We start from the raw sequence: 14,699 nt of genomic DNA, 5'->3' as shown, positions 1-14,699 counted from the left end.
AAGCACAGAAGTGGCAATTATTCTAGAATCACCCTCTTGTTCATGTCCCCAGTCATTTGTTTTTTTGTTTTTTAAAGATTTTATTTATTTATCCATGAGAGACACAGAGAGAGAGAGAGACAGAGACAGAGAGAGAAGCAGGCTTCATGCAGGGAGACTGACGTGGGACTCGATCCCAGATCTCCAAGATCAGGCTCCGGCCTGAAGGTGGGCGCTAAACCGCTGAGCCACTCGGGCCGCCCCTCCCCAGTCATTTGTAATGTTAATTTTCACTGTCTATTATAACCCTGATGGCCTTACCTAGCTTAAATTCCAATCCATCATTATAACTGTTGTTTTGCATTGCCTCTCTCTCATAATTGGAGAAACCGGTAAGTGGTTTTTAAAATGTAACAATGTTTCCAATACTATATTATGAAATATGACTGTAATAATACATGCCAGAATGTAATGATTCATTCAGTAGAGTATAGGCTAGGTTACTGTGATGGAATCACATCAATTACACTAGGCCACCATAAAGCAATCATATTGCTGCTTGTTATTAATGCATGAATCGTTAAACTTGTAAATAAATATTAATTTCTTTTTCAGATTACCTTTTCATTTTTGATGTTCAGTGTTAGTAAAATATATAATATCTATAGTGTTTTGGATCATATAAGACAATATTGATGTAGGTACTTACAGACAATTCATCTTATAAACAATGTAAACTCGGAATATCAATAAATACAGTACAGTAGTATAAATTCATTTTCTTCCTTATGATTTTCTTAATAACATATTCCTTTCTCTAGCTTACTTCATTGAGAGACTATGGTATATAATACATACAACATAAAAATATATTAATTGACTCTTTACATTATTAGTAAGCCTTCTGGTCAACAGTAGGCTACCAGTAGGTAAGTTCTGAAGGAAGTAAAAAGTCAAAAAAGATTTTAAACTGTGAGGGGTGGAGGATTGGCACCCCTCACCGCTCATGTTGTTCGAGGCTCAACTATATACTATGAGCCTAGAGCAAAGAAGCTATCAAAGACTCCCAGTCATGTCAAAAAAGACACAGAAAACAATCTGAAGAGGCTCCCACTGGTCAAACATGGGGCAATTTCAACATAAATTTAAGAATAGTAACTGTAATGATAATTAATGTACTGATGAAAAATTTTTTAAGACCTATGAGTTCATAATAATTTTTATTAATTTACTATTTTTTAAGGTAGGTTCCATACCCACTGTGGAGCCCAATCAGGGTTTGAACTCATGACCCTGAGCTCAAGACCTGAGCTGAGATCAAGAGTTGAACACTTAGAGATCCCTGGGTGGCTCAGCGGTTTAGCGCCTGCCTTTGGCCCAGGGTGTGATACTGGAGTCCCGGGATCGAGTCCCACGTCAGGCTTCTGGCATGGAGCCTGCTTCTCCCTCTACCTGTGTCTCTGCCTCTCTCTATGTCTATCATGAATAAATAAATAAAATCTTAAAAAAAAAGAGTTGAACACTTAACGAACTAGCCACCAAGGTGCCCCCATAATGATAATTTTTAAATTCTTTGGTGATTTTTAAGGGATGTAATCAAGAATGGCTGATGACATCACAATAAGAGAACCAACTAGACATTATATGCTTCCTAATGAAACACACAATACTAATTTAGCTTACTTATGGGAAATAAGGCAATAAACAAATAAAAGGAGGTTTACGTTAAATAATAGAAGAGATGATCCAGTTTAACATAAAAATTACAAGGAGAAAAAGAGAGGGAAAGGAGTCAATAACAAAACCATACTGGAGGGACACCTGGGTGGCTCAGCGGTTTAGTGCCTGCCTTCGGCCCAGGGCGTGATCCTGGAGACCCGGGATAGAGTCCCAGGTCAGGCTTCCTGCATGAAGCCTGCTTCTCCCTCTACCTGTGTCTCTGCCTCTCTCTCCCTGTGTCTCTCATGAATAAATAAATAAAATCTTTAAAAAAAAAAAACCATACTGGAACAGTTAAATAGCAAATCAGGTAGAACTCAGCGACCATATGATTGCTCTGAAGAAATTGTATAGCATGCAATATAGAGAGAAAATGAGAGTGGAAATATGAAAGCAAGGTTAAGAGTCAAGAAGAAAAGACAAAGATCTTACTGGTCTTCCAGAAAAGAAGATAAAACTATATTAAAAAATGTAAGAGCTAAAATTTATTCAGAACTGATCAATTTTTTGTGTACTTCATTTTTCATTTTTTTCCAAAGTACATCCTTAGAAGATTCTGTTCATTTGAAAACATCTTTTTTTTACCTTTGATCTGAAAAATATCTTTTATTTTATTTTATTTTATTTTTTTATGATAGTCAGAGAGAGAGAGAGAGAGAGAGAGGCAGAGACATAGGCAGAGGGAGAAGCAGGCTCCATGCACCGGGAGCCTGACGTGGGATTCGATCCTGGGTCTCCAGGATCGCGCCCTGGGCCAAAAGCAGGCGCTAAACCGCTGCGCCACCCAGGGATCCCTGAAAAATATCTTTTTTTTTTTTTTTATGATAGTTACAGAGAGAGAGAGAGGCAGAGACAGAAGCAGGCTCCATGCACCAGGAGCCCGATGTGGGATTCGATCCCGGGTCTCCAGGATCGCGCCCTGGGCCAAAGGCAGGCGCTAAACCGCTGGGCCACCTAGGGATTCCCTAAAAAATATCTTTATTTAATCTTTTATCACTATCAGCCACTATAGAATATGGAGATTCCTAAAAAAATAAAAGTATAAACTACCATATGATTCACAATTCTACTCTGGGTATTTAGCTGAAGAAAATGAAAACACTAACTCAAAAAAACATATCTGTACCCACATATTCACTGTAGCATTATTTACAAAAGCCAAGATATAGAAACAACCTAAGTGTCCATAGATGGATGAATGGACAAAGAAAATGTGACACACAAACACAGAGAGGAATATTATTCAGCCATTAAAAATACATGTGGCCATTTGCATCAATATGTGTGGACCTTGAGAGCATTATGCTAAGTGAAAGAAGTCAGATATGCTAAGTGAAATAAGTCTTAGAAAGACATATAAATGACCTCATTTATATGTAGAATCTTAAAACACACACAAAACAAACTGCCAAGATCATGAATATAGAGAAAATAGACTGATGTTGCCAGAAGCAGAGGATGAAGCGGTAGATGAAATGGGTGAAGGGGGTCAAAAAGTACAAATTTCCAGTTATAAAGTAAGTAAGTCATAAGGTTGTAATGTACAGCATGGCAACTATATTCAAATAATATTTGAAAATTGCTAAGAGAATAAATCTTAAAGGTTCTCAAAAAAACCCCATAACTATGTAAAGTGACCTATGTTAACTAGACTTGCTGTAGTGATTATTTTGTAATATATACAAATACTGAATCAAATTATATACCTGAGACTAATATAATTTTGCATATATCAATTCTACTTCAATAAAAATAGATATGTTTATATGCATTGTCCTAGAAAGGATCCAAAATATATTGCTAATTTAAAAAAAAAGGGACGCCTGCGTGGCTCAGCAGTTGAGCATCTGCCTTTGGCTCAGGGCATGATCCCGGAGTTCTGGGATCAAATCCCACATCGGACTCCCTGTAGGGAGCCTGCTTCTCCCTCTGCCTCTGTCTCTGCCTCTCTCTGTGTGTCTCTCATGAACAAATAAATAAAATCTTAAAAAAAAATGTCATTAAAAAAAAAAAAAATCCAGGCAGAGCCAGGATTTGAATCCAGTCTGGCTCCAGAGTCGGTGCTTTCAACTTCCAAACCAGCAAAGTAAAAATAAACACTGGAATACATTTTATTTTTTATTTTAGAGATAGAGAACACAAGCAGGAGCAGGGGCAGGGGCAGAGGAAGAGGGAGAGAATCCTCAAGCAGACTCCCCACTGAGCATGGAGCCTGATGAAGGACTCAATTCCAGGACCATGAGATCATAACCTGAGCCGAAATCAAGAGTCAGATGCTCAATCCACTGAGTCACCCAGGTGCCCCTAAACTTTATTTTTTATTTTTTTAAAGATTGTATTTATTCATTCGTGAGAGACAGAGAGAGAGAGAGAGAGAGAGAGAGAGAGAGAGAGAGAGAGGCAGAGACACAGGCAGAGGGAGAAGCAGGCTCCCTGTAGGGAGCCCCATGTGGGACTCGATCCTGGATTCCAGGATCACACCCTGAGCCAAAGGCAGACGCTCGACCACTGAGCCACCCAGGTGTCCCAAAATTTTATTTTTTAAATTTCAAATATAAATCAATCCAAGACAATGCAAAATAAAACAAAACAAAAATTAAAACAGCAAAAGTAAGACAAAGAGCACAGAATAAGATGGCTCAACTTTGTGTCTTCATGTATTTAGTTGATTTCTCTTAATAGGGTTGAAGTTTTTCTTTTCTTTAGCCATTTCATTTATTATAATTATTCATGTATTTGAACTTTTAGCCACAAAACAAGTGTGGATAGATTTGAACCACTGAAATTATAGTGTCATTTCCAATCACAATGAAATGAAACTACAAATCAATAAATCAAGAAATTATGAGCTACAACTAAAAAGTTCTTAAAAGAAAACAGAGGAGGGGGGCCTGCCTGGCTCAGTTCGGAGAGAATGCCATGCTTGATCTCTGGGTTGTAAATTCGAGCCCTACATTGGGCGTACTTTTTTAAAGTAAATCAAAGAAAGTATAGAAAAATAGAACCCAGGCATCTTGAGGATCTTCTAGTCACCCTGGATTGCAAGAATCTATATGTTGTTCTTTCATGTAAATAACTGAAACCTGGGGCCCCTGGTTGGCTCAGCTGGTTAAGCATCAACCCTTGATCTCAGCTCAGGTCTTGACCTCAGGATCATGAGTTCAAGCCTTGGGCTGGGCTCCATGCTAGGCATGGAGCCTACTTACTTAATTAATTAATTAATAAAAACATTTTTAAAAATCTGAAATCTTAAATTACAATTCATACCCTATAGGTTTAGTATGTATGAAAAATAAGGCAGAACTAAAAATAGGGAACCTGTATTCAAAGAAAACATCTGGCCCTGACATCAGAAAATGGGTAAACAAACAAACAAACAAAAAACAACTATAAATGTTTTCAACTAAAATAAAATGGTTGTGGCTTAGCATACTTTTTCACTTTAACTTTTTAAATTATTTAACCAACTACTAGTACTCGTGTGAAGTGGATTAACACAGCTTCACTGTATCATGCATTTCTATGTTAGAATATCACGAGCGTCAAAATTTAAGCTTCTTGACCCAGGAATTTCTCATCTGAGAATAAAATGTGAAAATACCCACATAAATAGAGTTGGGTCATAGTGGTAATCTTAAATAGGAGAAATTGTGAAAAGGAACCTATATGTTTAATAGTTTTTAAACATATGACACCTAGAACCTGCTCTAAAATATTTCAGGGGCCACCTGAAACTGATATTACACTGTATGTTAACTGGAATTTACATAAAAACTTGGAAGAAAAAGTAAAATGAAATACTTCAGGGGAAGGGGGTGCAGAGATCAGTAGAGACAGATGAAATAAAATTGGAAACATACTGATAATTACTAAAGTTAGGAAATGGATCCATGGGATGGATGTCCATTACACTATCTTTGTGTATATCTGAAAATTTCTTAATAAAACTTTTTAAAAAGACATTTATAAATTTCCACTTACTCTGTGAAAAGACCTAAAATAAAATCTATATCCTGTTTTAAAAAAATCTATATCCAGGGCACCTGACTGGCTTAGTCAGTGGCGCATGAGACTCTTACCTCAAGGTTGTGAGTTCAAATGTCACATGGGGGTGTAGAGATTACTTTAAAAATTTTTTTAAATCTTTCAAAAAAAAATCTATATCCTATCATTAAAATACTTTTAGAAACAGTGTTTCCACTACTTAACAGCACATTAAAAAAATAAAAAGCCTTATCTTTTCTATTTTAAAGGTATTTTTTTTTATTTATTTATGATAGTCACAGAGAGAGAGAGAGAGAGAGAGAGGCAGAGACACAAGCAGAGGGAGAAGCAGGCTCCATGCACCGGGAGCCCAATGTGGGATTCGATCCCAGGTCTCCAGGATCGCGCCCTGGGCCAAAGGCAGGCGCTAAACTGCTGCGCCACCCAGGGATCCCTCTTTTCTATTTTAAAAGAAAAATCTCTCAGTCTACACTACTTACAGCTTAATATTTGTCCACATTAAGAACCTCAGCAACTTACTTGAAAATGGATCTCTCACTTTTCCTTGACATCTAATTCTTCTACAATTTACTTATTATTCTCTTTTATCCACAACCATTTCCTCCTAAAAGCAGGCATATCTTTTTCTCCCAGCATTCTCCCCATAATTATATCTTCAGATTTTTCTTCTAAGCACCATATTAAAAGTCTTACGGTTAAGTCTACTTTACGGACATGTAGTAGACCCTTCGTTAGACTGGATCTTTTTTTTGTTGTTGTTTTGTTAGACTGGATCTTAACAGCTTATATGCTTCTTAAACTCCCACGCACAAGAAAAGAAGGATGAATGAATCTTTTTAAGTCAATAAATGCTGACAAGTGAATAAGGAGCACCTGGCTGATTTAGTCAATGGCCCATGTGCCTCTTGATCTTGGATTATGAGTTCTAGCCCCATGTTAGGTGTAGAGATTGCTTTAAAAAAATTTTTTTAGGGACTCCTGGTGGCTCAGTGGTTGAGCGTCTGCTTTCAGCTTAAGGCATGATCCCAAGTCAGGAGATGGAGTCCCACATCGGGCTCCCCACAGGGGACCTGCTTCTCCCTCGCCTATGTCTGCCTCTTTCTCTCTGTGTCTCTCATAAATAAATACAATCGTTTTAAAATAATTTTTTAAATCTTTTTTTAAAGTGAATGAATATTCATTAATATATGGAATTGCTGCATCAAAGCAAAACTAGTTAGAAAAAAAGAAAGAAGTCAAAGATCAGCAGGAAAAATGAACAGAAGCACTTAAAATGTATTTTAGGAAGCTTTTCAGAGACACCTAGTTGGCTCAGCAGTTGAGCATCTGCTTTCTGCTTAGGGTGTGATCCCAGCTCTGGAGATCAAGTACCTCATTGGGCTCCCCACAGGGAGCCTGCCTATGTCTCTGCCTCTCTCTCTGTGTCTCTCATGAATAAATAAATAAAATCTTTTTTTTTTTTTAAAGAAGCTTTTGAAAAACACACAAGTTTAGACTTAAAAGGGAAAGAAGTAGGGCAGCCCGGGTGGTTCAGCAGTTTAGCGCCGCCTTCGGCCCAGGGCATGATCCTGGAGACCCGGGATCGAGTCCCTCGCTGGGCTCCCTGCATGGAGCCTGCTTCTCCCTCTGCCTCTCTGTCTCTCTGTCTGTCTGTCTCTCCCTCTCTCTCATTCTCTCATAAATAAATAAAATCTTTAAGAAAAAAAAAGGGAAAGAAGTAGATTCAAGTTACGTGAAATAGCTCGTGAAGAATAAGTACTTTAAAATGGGAGGACTTGGGCAACCCAGGTGGCTCAGTGGTTTAGCGCTGCCTTCAGTCTGGGGCGTGATCTGGGATCAAGTCCTGCGTTGGGCTCCCTGCATGGAGCCTGCTTCTCCCTCTGCCTGCGTCTCTGCCCCTCCCCACCCACTCTGTGTGTCCCTATGAACAAATAAATAAAATCTTTAAAAAATAATAAAAAATAAAATAAAATGGGAGGAACTTATGACAGAAGAGTAACACAAAGAGTATAGGTGCAAATAAAAAGACTTAATTTTCTTCATGTGTCTTAGGCCTTTTCTCCATAACACTTGGATGGGCCTTCAAAGGAGAGTTTCCTCAATCAATCACTTTAAGGAACTGCCTCCCTCAATAGCTGAGTTAACTGTAGTGCCTTTTCCCATTTCTTCAATCCTTACTCACCTGGACACCATCCTCCCATGTTCCTTAAAACCATCCAGGGCTCCTTCCCTTGTCTGATAAGAAAATTGTATCAGGCTTAGGAATAGAGAGTTCTGCTTATATTAAAAAATAGTAAGATATACTCATGCTATTCCTCAATTCAAACCTAGTCCTCAAGTAAACAAGCAACTACATGATGGACCAGAGAATGTGTAAAGCTCTAAAGCATAGAGAAAATAAAAATACCCACAAAGCTACCCGTCTTCTAATCCACAAAACATAAAATAATTACCTAAGAAATAAATAGAAATCCACACTGACAACTGTAAAGTACACACAAAATTCACAAATTATTTGGGGACAGACATCCTCACCAGTAAGATTAGGTTGCTGCAGTTCTCCATCACATCTTTGTGTAAATCCCTCTGAGCAGGGTCCAGGCATTCCCACTTCTCCTGAGAGAAGTCTACAGCCACATCCCTGAACATCACCAATCCCTGAAATGACAAAACCATATAATACTGTTGAAACTAAAGGAAATGTTTTTAAGATGAAAGAAGAAATGGAAGAGGACACAGAGGGATAGTGAAAATACTTTGAGCATGGGTGTCTAGGTCACTCAGTTGGTTAGGCATCTGCCTTTGGCTCAGGTCATGATCCCAGGGTCCTGAGATCGAGCCCTGCGTCGGGCTCCCTGCTCAGTAGGGAGCCTGCTTCTCTCTCTTCTCCTTCTCCTCTCTCCTCCCTGCTTGTGCTCTCTTGCTATCTCTGTCTCTCTCAAATAAAGTCTTTTTCTAAAAAAAGAAAATACGTAGAGCAAATGGGCTAGGCAAAGCAGGGAGCAGAGTAAGAAATTAGCATAATTAAAACAAAGTACCTTCATCTTGAATATTCCTGTTGCTGCAAACAAACCTCCTTCATTCAGTGAGACAGTCCCATTATCCCACGGCTAGGGCTAGGAATGAATAAAATGCATATTTATTTGTAGTTTCCAAAATAAATGAATAGGAGTAGAAAAACACACAACAACCTGTAGACCTGGCAAATTACTATTTACTTCAATGACCATCCACGACTTACCAGTATTTCTATTGTGGAAATTTTCATACACCAAAGTTGAATTTTATAGTGAACATCTGGTATGCTAATTACTACCTACAATAAACTCAGAAAAGAGTCCCTCCCTTCCCTTTCTTTTCTTATTTCTTAAAGAATAATCTTTCTAAAATATTTACTGAATAAAAAAAACCTCTATTACACATAATAGAACTTTCATATGATGAAAATGTACACTAAATACTAAGGATCTTCACTATTAGACAAAAATCACAAGCACTTTTCCTTATAATACCAGTTATTGGGGATCCCTGGGTGGCGCAGTGGTTTGGCGCTTGCCTTTGGCCCAGGGTGCAATCCTGGAGACCCGGGATCGAATCCCACATCAGGCTCCCGCTGCATGGGGCCTGCTTCTCCCTCTGCCTGTGTCTCTGCCTCTCTCTCTGTCTCTCTGTGACTATCATAAATAAATAAAATTAAATTAAAAAAAATAATACCAGTTATTTAGGGATGCCTGGGTGGCTCAGTTGGTTAAACACCTGACTTGATTTTGGCTCAGATCATGATCTCAGGGTCCTGGGATTGGCTTGTCTGGCTCCACACAAAGCAGGGAGTCGGCCTGCAAATTCTCTCTCTCTCCCTTTGTGCCTCTCCCTGCTCATGTGTTCTCTCTCTCTAAAATAAAATAAATAGGGGATCCCTGGGTGGCGCAGCGGTTTGGCGCCTGCCTTTGGCCCAGGGCGCGATCCTGGAGACCCGGGATTGAATCCCACATCAGGCTCCCGGTGCATGGAGCCTGCTTCTCCCTCTGCCTGCCTCTCTCTCTCTCTCTCTCTCTCTCTCTCTCTCTCTGTGTGTGACTATCATAAATAAATTTAAAAAATAAAATAAAATAAAATAAAATAAATCTTTTTTGAAAATACAAGTTAGGGACACCTGGGTAGCTCAGTGGTTGAGCATCTGCTTTTGGCTCAGGTCATGATCCCAGGGTCCTGGGATTGAGTACCACATCGGGCTCCCCACGAGGAGCCTGCTTCTCCCTCTCCCTAATGTCTCTGTCTCTCTCTCTCTCATGAATAAATAAAATCTTTTATAAATAAACAAGTTATTTGTTTTTTTATGTTTTATTTAAGCAATCTCTATACCCAAAATGGGGCTCAAACTAACAATCCCACATGGTCTTCTGACTGAGCCAGCTAGGGACCCCAAAATGCAAGTTATTTAATAAACTTTTCTTTAACTGTTGTATCTTTCATCTTAGGAACAAGAACATAACCATTCCATTGCTTTGGATATTTAGATTGAACAAGATCTTTCCTTTACAGCTTTGAAAGTCTAAAATTTTTGAAATCTTGCCATTTGCCATTTCAGAAGGATGGAGCTAGAGAATAGTATGCTAAGTGAGATAAATCAGTCACAAAAAGAAATACCATATGATTTCACGCATGTGTAATTTAAAAAACAAATTAGCAAAGGTAAACAAAAGAGAGAGGCAAACCTAGAAGCTATCAATTATAAAGAACTATAAATAAAGTTACCAGACAGGAAGTGGGGGGGGAAGCATGGGTTAAATAGGGGATGGTATTAAAGAGGGCATTTGTGATAAGCACAGGGTGTTGTAGTGAAGTGTTGAATCATATTATATGCCTAAAACTAGTACTACACTGTATGCTAACTAGAATTTAAATAAAAATGCACAGGGCAGCCCAGGTGGCCCAGCAGTTTAGCGCCGCTTTGAGCCCAGGGCATGATCCTGGAGACCCGGGATCGAGTTCTGAGTCGGGCTCCCTGCATGGAGCCTGCTTCTCCCTCTGCCTGTGTCTCTGCCTCTCTCTCTCTCTCTCTATGTGGGTCTCTCACAAATAAATAAATAAACCTTTAAAAATAAATAAATTAATTAAAATGCACAAAAAAGAAAAAAAGTCTATAATTCTCAAAAACACATCTACTAATCTCATTAAAAAATTCAAAACTATAGAAAATTTAATAGTATATTTTTTAGGGAATATATAGTAAATTATGAAAAGCAAGAGGAGGGTGCCTGGAAGGATCAGCTGGTTAAGCATTTGATTCTTGATTTTGGCTCAGATCATGATCTCAGGGTCATGAGACTGAGCCCCACATCAGCTCAGTACTCAGTGCAGAGTCGGCTTGAGATTCTCTCTATCCCTCTCTCTCTGCCCCTCCCTCTATTTGTACTTCATAAATAAATAAAGTAATTAATTCTTTTTTAAAAAGACAAGAAAATGATGACTACAAGTTTTCTTTACAGGTTACCCTTTAAAAGGGAGGGCAGGGTACAAAAGGGTCTTCAATAGTCTTTCCTATTCTGACTCTTGTTAGGTACATGAGTGTTCTTTTATAATTTGAAATACTTTATAATATTTTTAAAGGGGGAACTCAAAAATTAAGGATATATAGGCTTGGGCAGATCAGTTTTCCCATTCAACAATCATTTACACTTCATTAAACTATAATTCTGATAAGGAAGTCTCTAATACTTCCCTCAATGAAATGTATTTAGGCTTTATCATAGACCCTAAATGTAAACAATGTTAAAGAAGAATGGGACATTAAGAGACAAGACTACACTGCTGGGCACCATTACTCACTCTCTGACAGAATGGGAGGATCTGGGATAGGTTCATGGAAGGAAGGTAGCTGAGCAAGGAAGTTTCTAAATAACAAAAATAAATGTTCATACTAATGAAAAAAAAATCCAACACACCATATTTCAGTAAAATAAATAAGTTATAGGAATGAAATATACAGCATGTTAATAATACTGTATTACATATTTGAAAGTTGCTAAGAGAGTACATCCTAAAAGTTCTCATCACCAGAAAAAAAATTATAACTGTGTGGTAATGGATGTTAACTAGTCTTATTGTGGTGATCATTTAACAATATATACAAATACCAAATCATTATGTCCCTGAAACTATATGTCAATTATACCTCAGTTAAAAAAAATAGTTTTAAAAAAGTTTAAAATACAGACACTGTATTTAAAGAAAAAAGAAAGAACTGATCTGGAGCATGGCTTTTAAGATTGTAAACCTCAGTTGTATTTCTCTGGATCCCTCTCTTGAAAAAGTATAGCATCTCAAAAAAACAGCTGTGGAGAAGGAATAAATAATTCCCAGCTATGCCCCAGGTAATGCCACATTCCCCTTTCAATCTCCTTCTATGCTCCCTACCCCTACTTTCAGCCATCCCAGTTCGTTCTCTCTCTCTGCCCCTCTCTCTTTCTCTTTTTCTTTCTCTTTCTCTGATGGGAACTAAAAGGAGCGTATACAAATTCCAACCCTTCCCTAAACTTATGGAACCCCAGAACAGCAGGATGATTCAGGCCAGATATGCTCCAGCTCTGAGAGGTCTGTGCAGGAAGGATTCAGGCGTATCATTACCCTAATCAAGATGCTGACATGGACTTAGATGAATACAGTACCATGGCCCCATACAGATTCCCCTCTGCAGGTGCAGCCAAGAGTTTCCTCAAGCAGAATTACCCAAGTTATAGCCTAAGTCAAGGATGGAAGCCCTTGAGCCAGAAACCTGGTATGCTTGCACATGTTCAACACCTAGACAAAGACTTCCAGAAGCTTTTAGTACAAACCAGGATCAAGATATAAGATCTCTTAGCTTCCCCAGCTATATGTATTGAGCCACCAAATCTAAGAAGGGGCTGCCCAACCCATGCCAGAGACCACAAAGCCTTGAGTATCTGGCCACACAAACTAGATAAGCAGCAAAACAAGAATATAGACACGTATCATGGTAGATACACAGTTTGAATGACAAATAAACCCGTCATGTTAAAACACTGATATTTGGGCATTAACGCAGGATGGTCCAGACTAGTCTACCACTGCTGCAGTAATACACAATACTAAATTCCCTATCCACGCCCTCACAGTCCTTGGAACAGCACAGAGATATATTTTAGATTTTATTGTATTTTTATTTTTTTTATTTATTTTTTTTTTAATTTTTATTTATTTATGATAGTCATACAGAGAGAGAGAAACAGGCAGAGACACAGGCAGAGGGAGAAGCAGGCTCCATGCACCGGGAGCCCGATGTGGGATTCGATCCCGGGTCTCCAGGATCGCGCCCTGGGCCAAAGGCAGGCGCCAAACCGCTGCGCCACCCAGGGATCCCTAGATTTTATTGTAGATGGAGGTGACAAACATAAAATGGTATGCAAATTAAAATCACAATGAGATATCACCTCACACCAATTAGAATGGCTACTAATAATAAGACAAAAAAAATAACAAATATTGGCAAGGAGTGGAAAAATCTAAACCCTCTGCAGTGCTAGTGGGAATGTAAATTGGTGCAGCCACTATGGAAAACAGTATGGAGGTTCCTCAAAGTTAAAAACAACCACCATATAATCCAGCAGTTCTATTTTGGGGTATTTATCCAAAGAAAATGAGAACAATAAATCAAAAAGATATCTGTACCTCCATGTTTGTGGAAGTATTATTTACAATACCCAAGACATGGAAGCAACCTAAATGTCCACTTGTGGATGAACAGATAAAGAAACTGTGAGACAGACAGATAAATGCAAATAATTGAATGCTATTCAGTTATAAAAAGGAAGGAAATCCAACTTCTGGAGGAGACGGTGGAGGAGTATCCTAGGCTCACCTTGTCCAACAGATAGAGCTGGATAACACACATCAGTGTAAATAATCCAGAAAATGACCCCAAAACGAGCCAAACAGATTCTCCACAGTTAAATGTAGAAAAGGGGCCACATGAAAGAGGGTAGAAAGCGTAGAAACATGGTGGGAAGCCAGGGAGACCCACAGGGCTGTCCTTGGGAGGGAGAGAGGGTGCAGCAGCAGAAGGGAGAGGAGTGGACCCAGCAGAAGATACCCCATACACAGGGAATCTGCACAGGGAAGTCAAGTCTCCATAACAGGCTTTGAAAACAAAAGGAGCCCAACTTCACAAGTTCTTACAACCAGCGGGGCTTAACACCCAAAACTTTTTTTCAAAAGATTTTATTTATGTATTCATGAGAGACACAAAGAGAGAAGAGGCAGAGACACAGGCAGAGGGAGGAGGAGGCTCCATGCAGGGAGCCCGATGTAGGACTCCATCGTGAGACTCCAGGATCATGCCACTGAGCTACCCAGGTGTCCCAACACCCAGAACTTTTAAAAAAAATTAGCATGCTCAGCTCTGAGAAACCTGGAGGGTGATAGGAAACTGAGTCCCCACCCCTGCTTAAAGAGCTAGCACAACAGCCCCAATGAGATATACCACAGAAGCAGCAATTTTAAAACACACATAAAGATGCTCCTGAAATGCCAGGATCTGGTAAACAAGTACACTACACTTCAGGGCACTACAATACCTTGTCTTCATAAGGCCACTACACTGAGTAATATACAGAATAACTGATGCACTATATTGTACACCTGAAACTAATTTAACACTACATGTTAACCATACTTGAATAAAAATAAAATAAGGTCACTACATTCAAGAGCAGGAAATGTAGCCGATTTTCCTAAAACACAGAAATGAACACAGAAAGTTAGACAAAATGAGACAGAGGATTAGGTCCCAAAAGAAAGAACAGGACAAAGTCACAGCAAGAAACCTAAGCAAAACAGAGGTAATATGCCTGATACAGAATTTAAAGTAATGGTCATAGAGATAATCACTGGACTTGAGAAGAGTGGAGCACCTCAACGAGACCCTTATAAAGACATAGAAAACATAAAAGCAATCAAGCTGAACAGGAGAAAGAAAA

General features: G+C 38.9%; 1 long non-coding RNA gene across 1 annotated transcript in view; it reads right to left on the bottom strand.

Moving 5' to 3' along the window:
* LOC112928562 (uncharacterized) overlaps nucleotides 1-14,699 on the bottom strand; it is a 41,712-nt gene that overhangs the window by 14,799 nt on the left and 12,214 nt on the right. The window contains exons 2-3 of the long non-coding RNA XR_003236748.2: nucleotides 8,742-8,819; nucleotides 8,239-8,361 (exon numbers count right to left, since the gene is read on the bottom strand). This is a non-coding gene — a long non-coding RNA (uncharacterized lncRNA). The remainder of the gene's footprint in view (nucleotides 1-8,238; nucleotides 8,362-8,741; nucleotides 8,820-14,699) is intronic.

Source organism: Vulpes vulpes, chromosome 1 (assembly GCF_048418805.1).
Source record: "Vulpes vulpes isolate BD-2025 chromosome 1, VulVul3, whole genome shotgun sequence".
NCBI lineage: Eukaryota > Metazoa > Chordata > Mammalia > Carnivora > Canidae > Vulpes > Vulpes vulpes.
The sequence above is the reverse complement of the archived record's forward strand: the minus strand, read 5'-3'. Positions and strand labels throughout refer to the sequence as shown.